Here is a 14,778-nt window from a genome sequence, read left to right as displayed (position 1 = left end):
GCTGCTTCATAATAGAGTTTTAGGTCTGGCAGGGCAAAGCCCCCTCTTTCTTTAACGTCTGTTAATATTTTAAATTTTATCCTTGGCTTTTTGCCCTGCCAGACAAATTTAGATAGATCTTTTTGCCACTTCTTGAAACAATCAGTTTTATCAATAATCTGCAGTGTCTGAAACAAAAATAGCATTCTTGGCAATACATTCATCTTAATTACAGCAATACGCCCAAGTAGTGAGAGTTTCAAGCTAGACCACGTATCTAGATCCTTTTTTATCTCCGTCCAGCATTTCTCATAGTTGTCTTTAAATAAGTTCCCATTTTTTGCTGTCATAGCTATTCCCAAATATTTAACTTTCTTCACTACTGTTAAACCTGTTTCTTTCTGAAACCTTTCATTTTCAATTTCTGTCAGATTTTTTGTCAAAACCTTAGTTTTTGTTTTATTTAATTTAAAACCTGCCAATTGGCCAAATTCTTGAATCAGTTCTAAAACTTTTTTTCCACTAGATTCTGGCTCCTGCAACGTCAAAACCAGGTCGTCTGCAAAGGCTCTTAATTTATATTGTTTGGCTCCGACCTGTATCCCTTTAAACAATTGGTCCTTTCTGCAAACTATTTTTGGAAGCCGAACATCTGACAGGGCTTCTGATTGGCTGCAGTAGCTTCCTGCAGCCAATCATAAGCTGCGATTTGCGTTTTGCTAGTCGAACGGACTTCCGGAACGGATTCCATTCGACTTCCAAGGTACGACTGTATGAGGTAGCAATGCAGTTTGATCTGATAGGGCCAGATAAAGCCTTTTGGCTACCTTTTGGCTAAGGAGGTTCATGGCTCAGTGGTAGAACACCTGCTCTGAACGCAGAAGGTCCTGGGTTCAGTCCCTGGTGCTTTCAGTTTAAATGGATGAAGTAGCATGTTTGGTGGAGGAGTCTGGAAGCAGGGGTGGAAAACCTTTTTCAGTCCAAAGGCTGCATTCATTTCTAATCAACCATTGAGTGCCACATGCCAACAGTGGACACATCTAGAGACCAAAGTGCATGGAGCGGATTACATTAATCTAGCTGTGAGGTTACTAATGCATCAACTACAGTGGTTAGGCTATCCCTATGCAGGAACAGCTGTAGCTGGTGAACCAGATGAAGCTTGTAAAAGGCACTCCTAGCCACAGAGGAGAAGTGGGGATGCGGGTGGTGTTGTGGTCTAAACCACTGAGCCTCTTGGGCTTGCTGATTAGGAAGCCGGTGGTTCGAATCCCCGCGACGGGGTGAGCTCCCGTTGCTTGGTCCCAGCTCCTGTCAACCTAGCAGTTCAAAAGCATCCCAAAAAGTGCAAGTAGATAAATAGGTACCGCTCCAGCAGGAAGGTAATGGCGTTTCCGTGTGCTGCTCTGGTTCCGGTGTTCCATTGTGCCAGAAACGGCTTAGTCATGCTGGCCACATGACCCGGAAAAACCGTCTGTGGAGCGGACAAACGCTGACTCCCTCAGTCTGTAAAGCGAGATGAGCGCCGCAACCCCAGAGTCATTTGTGACTGGACTTAACTGTCAGGGGTCCTTTATGTTTGCCTTTTTAGACACAGAGGACATTTGGGCCTTGAGTGATGAAGGTGTCTCGAGAGTATCCCTGAGCGATGCATGTATCCATTCAGAGGGGGTGCCACCTGTCTTGCCAAATGCAAGGTGGTTCTTTTGAAAATGAGATTCAGAAGTAATACAAAACACAAGTGAGTGAGAAAATAAAATGTTTTATTCTAAAGAGCAATCAATATATACATACCAAACAAGCACCTCAACCTGCCACTTGGAAGCCCTCAAGAAGTGGCAAAGTGACTCCCCCAGGTAGCCTCAGTTTGCACGGCCCTGTGGCTGTCAGTCCGTGAACGAGCTTCTCCCAGTTCTGCCCCAAACCACCCTGATTTATAGATAGCTTGATAGCTAGCCTGTGTGGCTTGCCCAACTGGCTGTGTTCAGATTATTCATTAGCCACCCCCTCCCAAAGCATCACTTTCTCCAAGTAATGTCAAACTTCAAAGAAGGTACTCATCACTATCACTTCCTTCTAACTGATTAGGACATTCTAGGCTGTTCTCATGCCATCAAAGAACTTAAGAGACAAGGAGAAAAAGGAAGGGACAGAGGATAGGGCAACCATGCCAGATCACTGACTCCTCGATATACAATTATCTTCTGGATAGATTGCCCATACACTACCTGTTATGTACTGAGCTGAATCCTAGAACAATAGGATCCAGAATGCAGCAGTCTGATTGGTCCGCAGGAGCCACCCAATCCAGCTCCAGGTGGAAGTGAATCAGTGACCTGATTGGCCTGCAGGAGCAGCCAATCAGGCTCCTGGATGAAGTGAATCCGCAACCTGATTGGCCTACAAGAGCAGCCCGGAATGAACCAATCATGCGGGGCCCATTGTGTAAATAATGTATATATAGCTAGACATTTTGGGGGCAAGTTTCTTTCATTGCTATTATGAGCTGAATAAAGAGCATGAAATTCACACTCGACTCTGAGTATATTTCACTACCCCTTCCAGAACATGTAATTTATCTATCTCCCAGACACAGAAGCCACCTACCCAAGAGTCTCCATTGTCCCAGGATCTAGTCCACTACTGCCTTCAGACACCAATCCAGGCTTTTACAGCCTTTCCTGGTTTAGTAGAGTTGTGTGTCATCAGCAAACCAGGGACACTTTGCTCCCAGACTCCTAATGACTACTGCCCCTTTTGTGGATTCCATACCTGTGAGTGTATTGGACCCCACAGACACAGTGCTGGAACCCCCCTGTGTTCAGGTTACCAGATTTTTTTCAATGAATCCAGGGACACTTTTCAAATTCCTACTAAATAGATGGGTGTTTTATGGGGACTGATTTGTAAATCTGGGGACTGTCCACAGTAAACGGGGACATTTGGTAACCTTACCCTATGTTAAATAAACAGTCTAACGCAGTTTCCTTTGATTCTACTAAGACAGTTTAATTTATTACTCTTTCCCCTGGTATTTTCTGTTACTCGATTCTTCTGCTACCAGATCTAAAAAGCTGTATTGTAAACCTTTCTGTCTTTGAGTCTCTATTCCTGCTGGCTTTTATTTTTTGGAGTTCATTTTTAACTCGGTATTTAGCACTGTGAGTGCCACTAACACAGCAATGATCACACCTGACAGTGTAAGCCGTCTATTCAACGGTGTTAAAAAACTGATTTAGTTAACGCTGTAAGCCTCTGTGTCAGTTTTTGGTGCCTCTGCTTTCAATCAGTGCAAAATATCCCAGTGAGTTTAAATGTCTCTGTCAATCGGGGGTGGCGGGGAGAAAGAGTTTCCCACATAGAAGGTTAGCGAATTAGAAGTGTGGGAGGGCTCCTTTGTAAATACTGGGCATTCATAATGGCAAGTTCCATAAATAGATGATATATATTTGATTTTTGAATTCTGATGGCTGCCTTGAAAATTCCTATTGTACTCTGGGTTCTTATGCTAATATTTTGATTTATTCTTTGGTTCAGCTGTGGATTGTTTTTATTACTCTTTTTAAAACTGATAATAGCTTTGAATTGCTCCTGAACAGAAGTTGGGATATCAGGCTTTTTTTATTATTACAGTGGTACCTCGGGTTAAGTACTTAATTCGTTCCGGAGGTCCGTACTTAACCTGAAACTGTTCTTAACCTGAAGCACCACTTTAGCTAATGGGGCCTCCTGCTGCCGCCGCGCCGCCGGAGCACAATTCTGTTCTCATCCTGAAGCAAAGTTCTTAACCTGAAGCACTATTTCTGGGTTAGCGGAGGCTGTAACCTGAAGCGTATGTAACCTGAAGCGTATGTAACCCGAGGTACCACTGAATTTAAAAAATGAATGAATAAATAAAGCATGTTTTAAAGTACTCCGAATCTTTAAAGGCTGGAATGCACAACTCCCCAACCCCCATCACAGATTAAACTAAAAGTTTGGGGGGAGACCAGGACTGGCATGAAGATAACATTGGCATTAATTCACGCCCAACAGAACTGAGCTGGGGTATTTATGGGATAAGCAATTTTCAGTAACTTCGTGACAGGTGGTCAATAAAGCTTGCTCAAAGAAGCTTTGGGCAACTGTGGTCATGGTAGATTACCTTTCAGGTTAAGAGCCAGGTACTATGCTGAAGAAACATTAGTGGTTTTGTGGTGTGTTACAACTCACTGTTACTCCTCCGTCCCCGTTGGAAGCAATGTATTGGTTTGTAATTATTTCTAGATGTAATTGACTGGTAACATTCTTAATCGTTTGGTGTGCGCGGAACATAGGAAGCTGTCTTCTACAGAGAGTGTTGGCCCATCTAGCTCATGAACTGGCAGTGGTTCTTCAGGTTTTTAGATGGTTGGAGGCATTTCCAGCCCTTCTTGGAGATGTCAGGGTTTGAATTTAGGACCTTTCATATGCAAAACAGGTGCTGTGACACTGATCCATGGCACTTCCTCCTGTGTAGAGGGCCTGTGTTTTGCAAGGAGGAGGAGTTTGGACTTGATATCCAGCCTTTAACTCCCCTTAAGGAGTCTCAAAGCAGCTAACAATCTCCTTTCGCTTCCTCCCCCACAACAAATGCTCTGTGAGGTGAGTGAGGCTGAGAGACTTCAGAGAAGTGTGACTAGCCCAAGGTCACCCAGCAGCTGCAGGTGGAGGAGCGGGGAAGCGAACCCAGTTCACCAGATTACGAGGTCCACCGCTCCTAACCACTACACCATGCTGGCTCCCAACCTTGTGGTGAAATACAAATTTCTCTGCTCACAAATCCATGGACCAGCAGGTCCTCAGAGGGCTGCTCAGGCTCCCCAGAAGCCTTTTCCTCATGTTTAATGCTTTGCAACAGAGCACAAAGAAGAGGGCTGTTATGAAACCCACCCTGTTGAGGAGGTAACCTAGCTCATGATCACCCTTCAATGTGAGAATCAGGTTTTCTTCTCCACTCAGCTTTGTGGTTTATTTACTTTGTGGCATAGAACCAGTGTGCATAATTCAAAGTGTTGGTGCTGACCTTTAAAGCCCCAAATGGCCTCAGCCCTGTATACCTGAAGGAGCATCTCCACCCCCATCGTTCAGCCCGGACACTGAGATCCACCGCCAAGGGCCTTCTGGCGGTTCCCTCACTGCGAGAAGTGAAGTTACAGGGAACCAGGCAGAGGGCCTTCTTGGTAATGGCACCCGCCCTGTGGAACACCGTCCCATCAGATGTCAAACAGATAAAAAAACTATCTGACTTTTAGAAGAAATCTGAAGGCAGCCCTGTTTAGGGAAGTCTCAAATATTTGAGGTTTTATTGTGTTTTTAATATTTTGTTGGAAGCCACCCAATTAGCTGGGGCAACCCAATTAGATGCACAGCATATAAATAATAAAATTGTTGTTGTTGTTAAAGTTAAAAGTTTAATATGTATAAAAGGTAATGTTTGTATGCATTGGAGTTAAAGGTTTGTATTTGCAAAGCAGATAAGTTTATGTTCAGCAAGATGTTCCATTTTAGGTGAAAGTGGAAAACTGGTGTTTTTCCATTTCACAGGATTAGGCTACCTAATTACTCATTGCCCCAGAAATCTGAACTGCAGATATCTCACAGCCAGAGAGGAAACTTGAGAAGTCTGTGATGGTTTGTACTTGCAGTGGCAGATGAAGCTAAACTGCGCAATGATGAACAAACTTAGCATCTCTCTCTGGGACCAGAGAGAGGAAAGTTTATTGAATTGCATAAAGGACTTAAAAGACTGAACTGCATTGCCTGCTACTTAAAAGCAATGTGTTGCTTTGTGTTTTGTTCTTGAAACATTTATCTTTATGTAACTAGTTTTAAGACTGTTCTGCAGCAAAGCTTTGAAACTCATTATTGGGGTGGAAAGCTCATTTATTCCTGCATGAGGTCAAGTTCAGGGATTCCCCTGAGCAACTCTTAACACAGAGCTATACAGTTAATGTCCAACCACCATTTATCTTTCATTAAATTTTTGTTCACTGCTCATTAGTGTTCATGTCTGCTGAAGTTCATTTTGCTGCCTCCAGAAGGTTGCCAAATATGCTGGGCATGTGTTAGTGGCATTGCACTAACTTAATTGAATTTTCTAGGTGTAACAAATTAGGATGAATTCCTTGTTTCTAGGAAGATAATGAATATAGCCACTGATGAAACTCTAAAATGATTCCCATGAAATTACAAGTTCATTGGCAATGAGTCTGAAAACAGCTGAATCAGTTGATTGATGTAGTCAATATGATCACTTATTGAGCAAAAGTTCTGGCTTGGGTTTTGAGTTTTCTTTATACCAGGAGCCATATAGTACTTAAAAAGAAAAAGGGGGGGGGGAGGGAAACCTCACTGAAAAATGTACAGATGAATAGTTGCCGATAATCAGTTCTGACACACAACACACCCCTGACTGTAAAACTGAGGCAAAATGCTGTGGTGATCTATTAATGCTGTCCAGGATCCAAGAAATGGATTTTCAGCACCACAACAGCAGATCTTTCCTTGCTGTTTTTTCCCCCTACCATGGCTGTTTCCGGAGCCAAGGAGCCAAGGCACTTTTCAATTTAAAAAGCTTGTTTATTTTGTAGCCACAGGAAATTGTTCTGGCTAAAATATAAAGTAGTGCTCTGGCTGCAAAGGGGTGACGCTCCTATGAGCTAGTGTGTCTCCTTTAGATGCTAGGCAGCTTTTATTCAACAACATTAGTATATCCTTAATGCAGCCTTAATGCAAGGAGAGGGGGGAAACTCACTCGAGTTCACACTGAAAGGTGAATCTTACCTAATTCAAGTTCCCCAAACAACAAATAAATATGGCGTCCCTGAATTTTGCAATGGACTCCAACCAAACAACGTGTGTAAAAATGCATATGCCACTGGAAAGCATGTATACAGTGGTACCTTGGGTTAAGAACTTAATTCATTCTGGAGGTCCATTCTTAACCTGAAACTGTTCTTAACCTGAGGTACCACTTTAGGTAATGGGGCCTCCCACTTCCACCACACCACCGCCGCCACGCGATTTCTGTTCTCATCCTGAAGCAAAGTTCTTAACCCAAGGTACTATTTCTGGGTTAGCAGAGTCTGTAACCTGAAGTGTCTGTAACCTGAAGCGTCTGTAACCTGAAGCGTCTGTAATCCAAGGTACCACTGTACTTCAATTATATTAGGAACAGTTGTATACTAAAATCCTTGTTAGGAGAATTATGCACTAAAATGCTGAAAAATTCCCTGAGGCTTGAAAGAAAAGGAAACTGATGCAGAAATGTGGAGAACTGAATTTAAGATTGGAAAATTGAGAAACTGAAATCGACAGATTCACTCGCCCCTTCCTGAATGTAAAAGAAGTAAAGAAAAAATTATGCTTTCTGAAAACCCATGCTCTGTAATAAGTTGAGTTCGGCAATCTGTATATAGCATGCAGATTGGACATAATTATATGTGATTTATATTGTTTTGCATATTTTTTCTGTACGGTATTTTTTAAAAAATGCTTTTGTGCAATTTATTCTGGCTTTGCTAGAGAAAATGTTGTGCAGAACATATCAGAGGAGGGGCCCAGCAATCCCCCTCTCTCATTGATGAGAAATCTGTGGTCACTTTGGGAATCCCATGTGCGGGGGGAAACTAGCCGGGGTTTCATCTGAAGTCTGAGGTTGATTCTGCCACCATTTACTACCATTTACTACTGTCCCCTTCCCTGCTGCTATCCATGAATCTGCTGGTTCTTAGATTCTGTGTCGTGTCGAAGGCATTTGGTTTGCCTAGTGCAGTTGCGCCTGCCGGGGCTGGCTTCAGTCCAGTGGGAGTTGTGTCTGAGCAAACATGCTTAGGAGTGGCAGAGGTGAATGAATAACGTGCGGTTTTTATTTGGAAACAAACTTGTTAACTTTTGTTCTTGTTGGACTAGAGACAGAAATGCCACACAAAGACCTTTTTCCAGAAGTGCTTTTGCAATCCAGCAGTTGAGTGTGTTTTTGCAATCCACTGGATGAGTGTTACTGTTGAGCAATAAGTGTGCAAAGGGGGCATCTTATAATCGGGGGCTTCTTCTGTTTCCAAGGTTGCATGGCCACCATAGATTTAATGTGCGTGGCATATCCCCCCTCCTCAAATCCTGGGAACCGTAGTTTGTTTTGGGTGCATGAATGCACAAATCATTGTGGCCAGACTACCGTATTTTTTGCTCCATAAGACGCACCTTTTCCCTCCTAAAAAGTAAGGGGAAATGTGTGTGCGTCTTATGGAGCTAATGAAGGTGGGAGGCAGGTGGGAAAAGCCCCCAAGAGCCGCAAACACGCTCCATGCGGCTCATGAAAGGTAGCGCTGAGTAGAGCTTGGAATGCATATGGGCTCTGCTCAGCGCTCCCTTTAAAGAATTTTTTTTTCTTGCATTCCCCCTCTAAAAACTAGGTGCGTCTTATGGTCAGGTGCATCTTATGGAGCAAAAAATACGGTATCCATTACTAAGAAAGGTCATAGCTAGCTTTCAAGCCATAACTGCTAATGCATTGTAGCTGTGGACTGGACAGCTTGTTGACGATGCCAAGGGACAAATGGAAGTGGAGAAGAATGGGGTTGAACTTGCTAACAGCAAAGGTCTGGGCATGTTGAATGGGAGTGCCCTCAACTTTAGCCATCAAGTGTCATTGTGACATTGAGTGAAGGACGCCTCTTGGCATCTAGGCCGGATAACTATTGTTGACATTGCCGGCTGAAGCACTAGCCACTGGGAAGTTATTTTTCAGTAGATGTTCAGGCCTTTTGTTCATTTCCCCCCTCTCCTTTAAAACCATAAACATATGGTGTTTACATTAAGTCTTGTGGGTGTAACACGTCCAAAGTGGAAGCCCAAAGTATAAAGGAGACTATTACATGGCCGCAGAATGGCTGCAAACCCTTCAAAACTTGATGACGGCAAAGGATTTTTTGATATGTTACTTTCGCCTCTGTTTATGCTGCTAACTAGTGTGCTTTTTCTCAGGGCAAATCACATAGCCGCAGAGGGCACACCGAAGCTGTGTACCAGCTCCCTTTCAATCTGCATCATCCATCACACCGTCCTTTTTGTCACCCCAACAGCTTTTTATATAACCTGTTACCTTTCTCAGTTAAAAGTTATATCACCTCTGCAAAGAAAGTGCAAAGACTCTTCTTATCCTTGGGCTCGAACAGTTAAGCTGCGCACAATGGAGCTGCCACCTAATCCATGCTGATTCTGTGAAATGTTATTGTTTAACTTCGGCTTGCAAAAGTTCGCCAGCTTCAGCGAGACAAGGAGCAGTGTTTGTTTTTACTGGCATGGATGCCAGCTTTGTGGTTAAGCAGCTTAATTGATACATAGGGGTTCTCTGTGCCTGACTTTGCCAAAGACTTTTGCACAATATAACCTACTGGTAATTATAAGTGCTGTCTAAAGATGATACAGCCAACATATCATTTGTCTGGGCTTTGAGGCCACCCAAGCCCAAAGGCCACATAACCTAAAACAGGGGTGGGCTTGCATCTCCTTTTTTCATTTATTTACTAGAAACCTGATGTCCACCAACCAGAGCCATAGTCTATGTTCACCCAGGTGAGTCTCCAAGATGAAGGAACTAGATGCGGCTGAGTTCAGGAGTTTGTGGTCAGCCCCAAATGTGCAAGTCACAGTGCTAATCCACTGTGCCCATTGAGACTCGTAGGGCAGAAGGCGGAGAGAACAAAACAGATGGAGTCAGAGGCGGTGACAGGCAGTGGCAACTAATTCTAGCTTTGCTTCCATCCTCCTTCCTGCTGTGTTTTATCAAGGTGTCACTGGAGCTAAGGGGAGGGGGTGTTGACAGCCAGGGATATGGATGTAAGAAAGAAGACAGGCAGGTGGGTGTTGGCTTTATTGTTTTATTGCTGACCTCTGCTTGACTCCAGCTCCTGACAGCTGGCATGGATTAATTGGAAACAGTGGAGGTTGCCACATTAGGACAAGCAGGGCACTGCCTTGCCAGCTTAGTGTGCCATCAGCCACTTCCTGCCTGCCTGCTGTCTTCCAAGCAACCAGAGGTGCTGTTATGTACTTAGTTGAATAGGATCCAAAAGGCAGCAGTCTGATTGGTCCTAGAACAATAGGGTCTAGAATGCAGCAGTCTGATTGGACCATAGGAGCCACCCAATCCAGCTCCAGGTGGAGGTGAATCCGCAACCTGATTGGCCTACAGGTGAATCCCGGAACTAGCCAATCACGTGGGGCCCATTGTGTAAATAATGTATATAAAGCAGACATTCTGGGGGAACTTCCATTTCTCCTCACCACTATGAGCTGAATAAAGAGCATGAAATCCACTCTTGACTCCGAGTATATTTCAGGTGCTATTGCCTAGCATTGGCTCTGCTGGCCTCCTTGCTCTCACCCTTCCTGTGCCAATGGGCACCAGCCACCACTGAGTGCCAGGAGATATTTTTATTTTTATTATTAAAAGCACTGAGGCCCAGGCAAGCTTTGTTGTGAAAAGTGGGGTGGAAGCTCAATAAATAGGTCATTTGGAGGAGCCAAAACTTGGAGATCAATGTGGCAGCTTTCTTGTCATAACAACACTGTGGGACTGCAATGCCATATAGTACTCATTAGATGTAATAATTCAGAGGGGCTTCTTACGTTGCAACTGAGGGTCATTATATCAGATATAGCTCAAGTGGGGATCGGTGCTCAGAAAACGAGAGCTCTGAAAGACAATGCCAGATACTGCAAAAAAGACTCTGAGGCAGTAGACTGAAAAGAAAAGCATATCTCTGCCAACATTTCCTTCCAATCTGACCTCAAGGAGAACTTCTGATGAACTAAATCTATTTCCAAAAACTAATAATCTGACTAATATTCTTGCCAGCGAGACAAGGTCTTTAAAGCGGTGCTGGCTCATCTCCACAGTTCCCGACCCACCCCTCGATATATTTTTTAGGATAGGATTTGCTGAGGCTAGCCAGGATAACAGGAATCTCTTTATTCCTACTCCTTATTAACGAAGGATGCTTGCACAACAACAGATTTTGCTGAGCCTCAAGAGCTTGTCCTACCCCTGATGTGGCTGCCCATACCTTCCATTCTAATCTTCTGAATATGACATCCCAGCTGGTGGCCTCTGCAGATGATTATGGCATCTCCAACAGAGCAGTGTCCTGAGCAGATGAGCTTTCCTAAGGCAATGGCTTTGTCTGGAAATAAATGTTGATATTAAAAGACTGGAAGGGTGTGTGTGTGTGTGTGCAAAAGAACAACACGATACCCCCTGCCTCAAAACACAAAACTACAGGGGGGAAGAAACATGCTGATTGAATTGTTTGCAAACAGCTCCCTCTTCCCCAGTTTGCCTGAAGGGTTTGTGGTGATTTTAAAATAATCTATACCCAATGCTTTCACCTTCCATGCAAGACCCTAGCCAAGCCTTAGGGTCCCACAGGAACTGCGTATCAGGACCAGGGATGGAAGAATGTATTGTTTTGCATTCTGCCCTGCATTCACTACACACAGTACTGTTTCTGTTCCACTGCAGTTCATCTTCCACCAGAAATGTTATCTGTCTCACTGTGGGGTATGGCAAAATTGGCCTTGTGCTGTCCGGCCATCATTGTCCAAAAATTTCAAGCTGCCTTCGAATCTGCTCTTTAGCTGGCTTAAAAATCCCTCCTGTGTACCAAGTTGTTCCACTCTGACTTGGGGAGCAACTTAGAACATTGCTAGCTTGAACTGACAGTATCTTAAAAAGCAGAGACATCACCTTGCCAACAAAGGTCCGTATAGTTAAAGCTATGGTTTTCCCAGTAGTGATGTATGGAAGTGAGAGCTGGACCATAAAGAAGGCTGATCGCTGAAGAATTGATGCTTTTGAATTATGGTGCTGGAGGAGACTCCTGAGAGTCCCATGGACTGCAAGAAGATCAAACCTCTCCATTCTGAAGGAAATCAGCCCGGAGTGCTCACTGGAAGGACAGATCCTGAAGCTGAGATGCCAATACTTTGGCCACCTCATGAGAAGAGAAGACTCCCTGGAAAAGACCCTGATGTTGAGAAAGATGAAGGGCACAAGGAGAAGGGGACAACAGAGGACGAGATGGCTGGATAGTGTTCTTGAAGCTACCAGCATGAGTTTGACCAAACTGCGGGAGGCAGTGGAAGACAGGAGTGCCTGGCGTGCTCTGGTCCAGGGGGTCATGAAGAGTCGAACACGACTAAACGACTAAACAACAACAAGCTTGAACTGGTGTTTTCTGTGTGCACATCTTTTAATTTGGAAAATATCAGGATGCTGCTACTGAGGTGTTGAGCTCACCATTTTTGCTTGACCTGTATTTTGATTGCATTGTGCACCAGTTATCCCCCCTGGGCCCAGTAGCTTTTCTCACTGTTCCACGGCATTGCCTTGCAAAAACCCAATGCTTTGCTTTGAAGCATAGAGAACAACTGCTCTGTGTTCCTCCCATGTGCCCATCTTCCATAGCTGGCTCGCCGCCTTTCCCTCTGATTGCCCCTATTCAGCACCAAGGGTAAGAAGACTTCTCAGTGGTTAAAAAGCTCGATTTTCGTGTGACTGTGAATCTCTAGGATGCTGGAGCCAGGGACACCGCTGGGACACCGCTGCAGGAATAATAACAGGTTTTTGTCCCCAGATCGCTCCACCTCTGTCCATAAGACGTGGCAGTGATAGCAACTGGCTTAGATGATTTTTTTTTTAAAAGGGGTTCAGACAAATTTGTATGTTTATAATCAGCTGTTGGCTATGATAGCTTAACAGAATGTTCAATTGTTAGAGGCTGTAGGTATCTGAAGAACAGTTCCTGACAGGTGAACTTCTTAGCCTTATCTGTGTGGACTTCTTAGAGGCATCTGACTGGCCGCTCTGATAAGCTGTTTGCTGGAATAGATCAGCCTTTGGTCTGATCCAGCAGAGCACTTATATTCCTATGCATTGGTCTGGGGAAAATATCACTTTTGGGCTTTTTCTATGAACTGGATATGAACTGAATAATGCTTTGTTTCTAAGGGCGAAAAATCTATCTGGAAATTCCAACCTTCAGTGTGGAAGAATTTCCAACTAATCCCCAAAGGAGGCTCTTAATAACTTAGTTATTAAATTTTGAGGAAGGGGTGGAAATCCCCTGTTTCTAGTTTACCTATGTGTTTTGAAAGGTGGGCCCAGCCTACCTAGTTGTTGTTGTTATTATGGGATTTCAGCATTTAAACATTTACTTGGGTTTTTGCTTCTCTTTTAGTTAATTTAACTAACTAGCTTTTTCTAACTAGCTTTCTAATTGCAATACATGGATATAAGGCAATAGAAATATTAGGGAAATTAGATTTTGGCTTATTTGTACAGTGGTACCTCGAGTTACATATGCTTCAGGTTACATACGCTTCAGGTTACAGACTCCGCTAACCCAGAAATAGTACCTCGGGTTAAGAACTTTGCTTCAGAATGGGAACAGAAATCATGCTCCGGCGGCGCAGCACCAGCAGGAGGCCCCATTAGCTAAAGTGCTTCAGGTTAAGAACAGTTTCAGGTTAAGTTAAGAACGGACCTCCAGAAGGAATTAAGTACTTAACTCGAGGTACGCAGGTGGCGCTGTGGGTAAAAGCCTCAGTGCCTAGGGCTTGCCGATTGAAAGGTCGGCGGTTCGAATCCCTGCGGCGGGGTGCGCTCCCGTTGTTCGGTCCCAGCACCTGCCAACCTAGCAGTTTGAAAGCATGTCAAAGTGCAAGTAGATAAATAGGGACCGCTTACTAGCGGGAAGGTAAACGGCGTTTCCGTGTGCGGCTCTGGCTCCCCAGAGCAGCGATGTCACGCTGGCCACGTGACCCGGAAGTGTCTCCGGACAGCGCTGGCCCCCGGCCTCTTGAGTGAGATGGGCGCACAACCCTAGAGTCTGTCAAGACTGGCCCGTACGGGCAGGGGTACCTTTACCTTTACCTTTTACCACTGTATTTTATTTCAATCAAAAACAACCCACCCACCATTTAATAGACTGCAGCAGACGCTAAAATGCCTTGCAATTTTATTACAAATTTTATCCTCTTGGGAAAAAACCAAAACGTTTCGGTACCATTTTGAGCTGAGTGCTATATTGCAAAATCTGGAGAAGTGCAAAACCCAAATATTAATTGTGTTCCAGTCTACACATTACCCCGGGAGCTGTGGATGTGGTCAGTTCACATCAGAAGCAACAGGAATTGAATTTCTCAAGCATGCAAACCCCTGATAATACCGCTTGCTGACCAGAGGGGCCAAACCATTGCTCTAGGAATAAGAGCATGCTCTAGATACGGCCTGAAAAGTCATTATCAATGAGATTACATGGAGAAGACAGAGGTTTTTCATGGAAGTGTGTCAGCCATGCAAAGAAAGAAAAAGGCTTCCCTCTTGGCTGTCTGTCGAAAGTAGCTGCTATTGAGAATGCCGAGAGACCACCCGGGTAGCAAAATGCCACAAAGGATTCCGCATGTTTAGCAGCGCTGCTCCGAGGTCAATGAAATCTGTTCTCCATTCTCCCACATGGAAACTTGTAATTGACAGCTTGCTAGGTAGAGATATCAACTTCACCCTAGCAAATCTATTTCAGCATTTGGCCATGCTCTTTGCTGATATACCTCAGCGTTTTCTGTATCCTGGGGAAAACGAGCTTGTGAGTATGAAATGACAGCTGAGGCTCCCGGAGGCCTCGTTCTTCAAACCCGGGACTCAGCTATACAGCTGCAAGTCAAGGTTTTGAATGTGTTGTAAAGTGCAATGTACAATTGTGACACTAGAAGGCG

The sequence above is a fragment of the Podarcis tiliguerta genome (genome assembly GCF_965153285.1).
Source record: "Podarcis tiliguerta genome assembly, chromosome: 14".
Taxonomy (NCBI): domain Eukaryota; kingdom Metazoa; phylum Chordata; class Lepidosauria; order Squamata; family Lacertidae; genus Podarcis; species Podarcis tiliguerta.
This window is presented reverse-complemented; position numbering follows the sequence as displayed.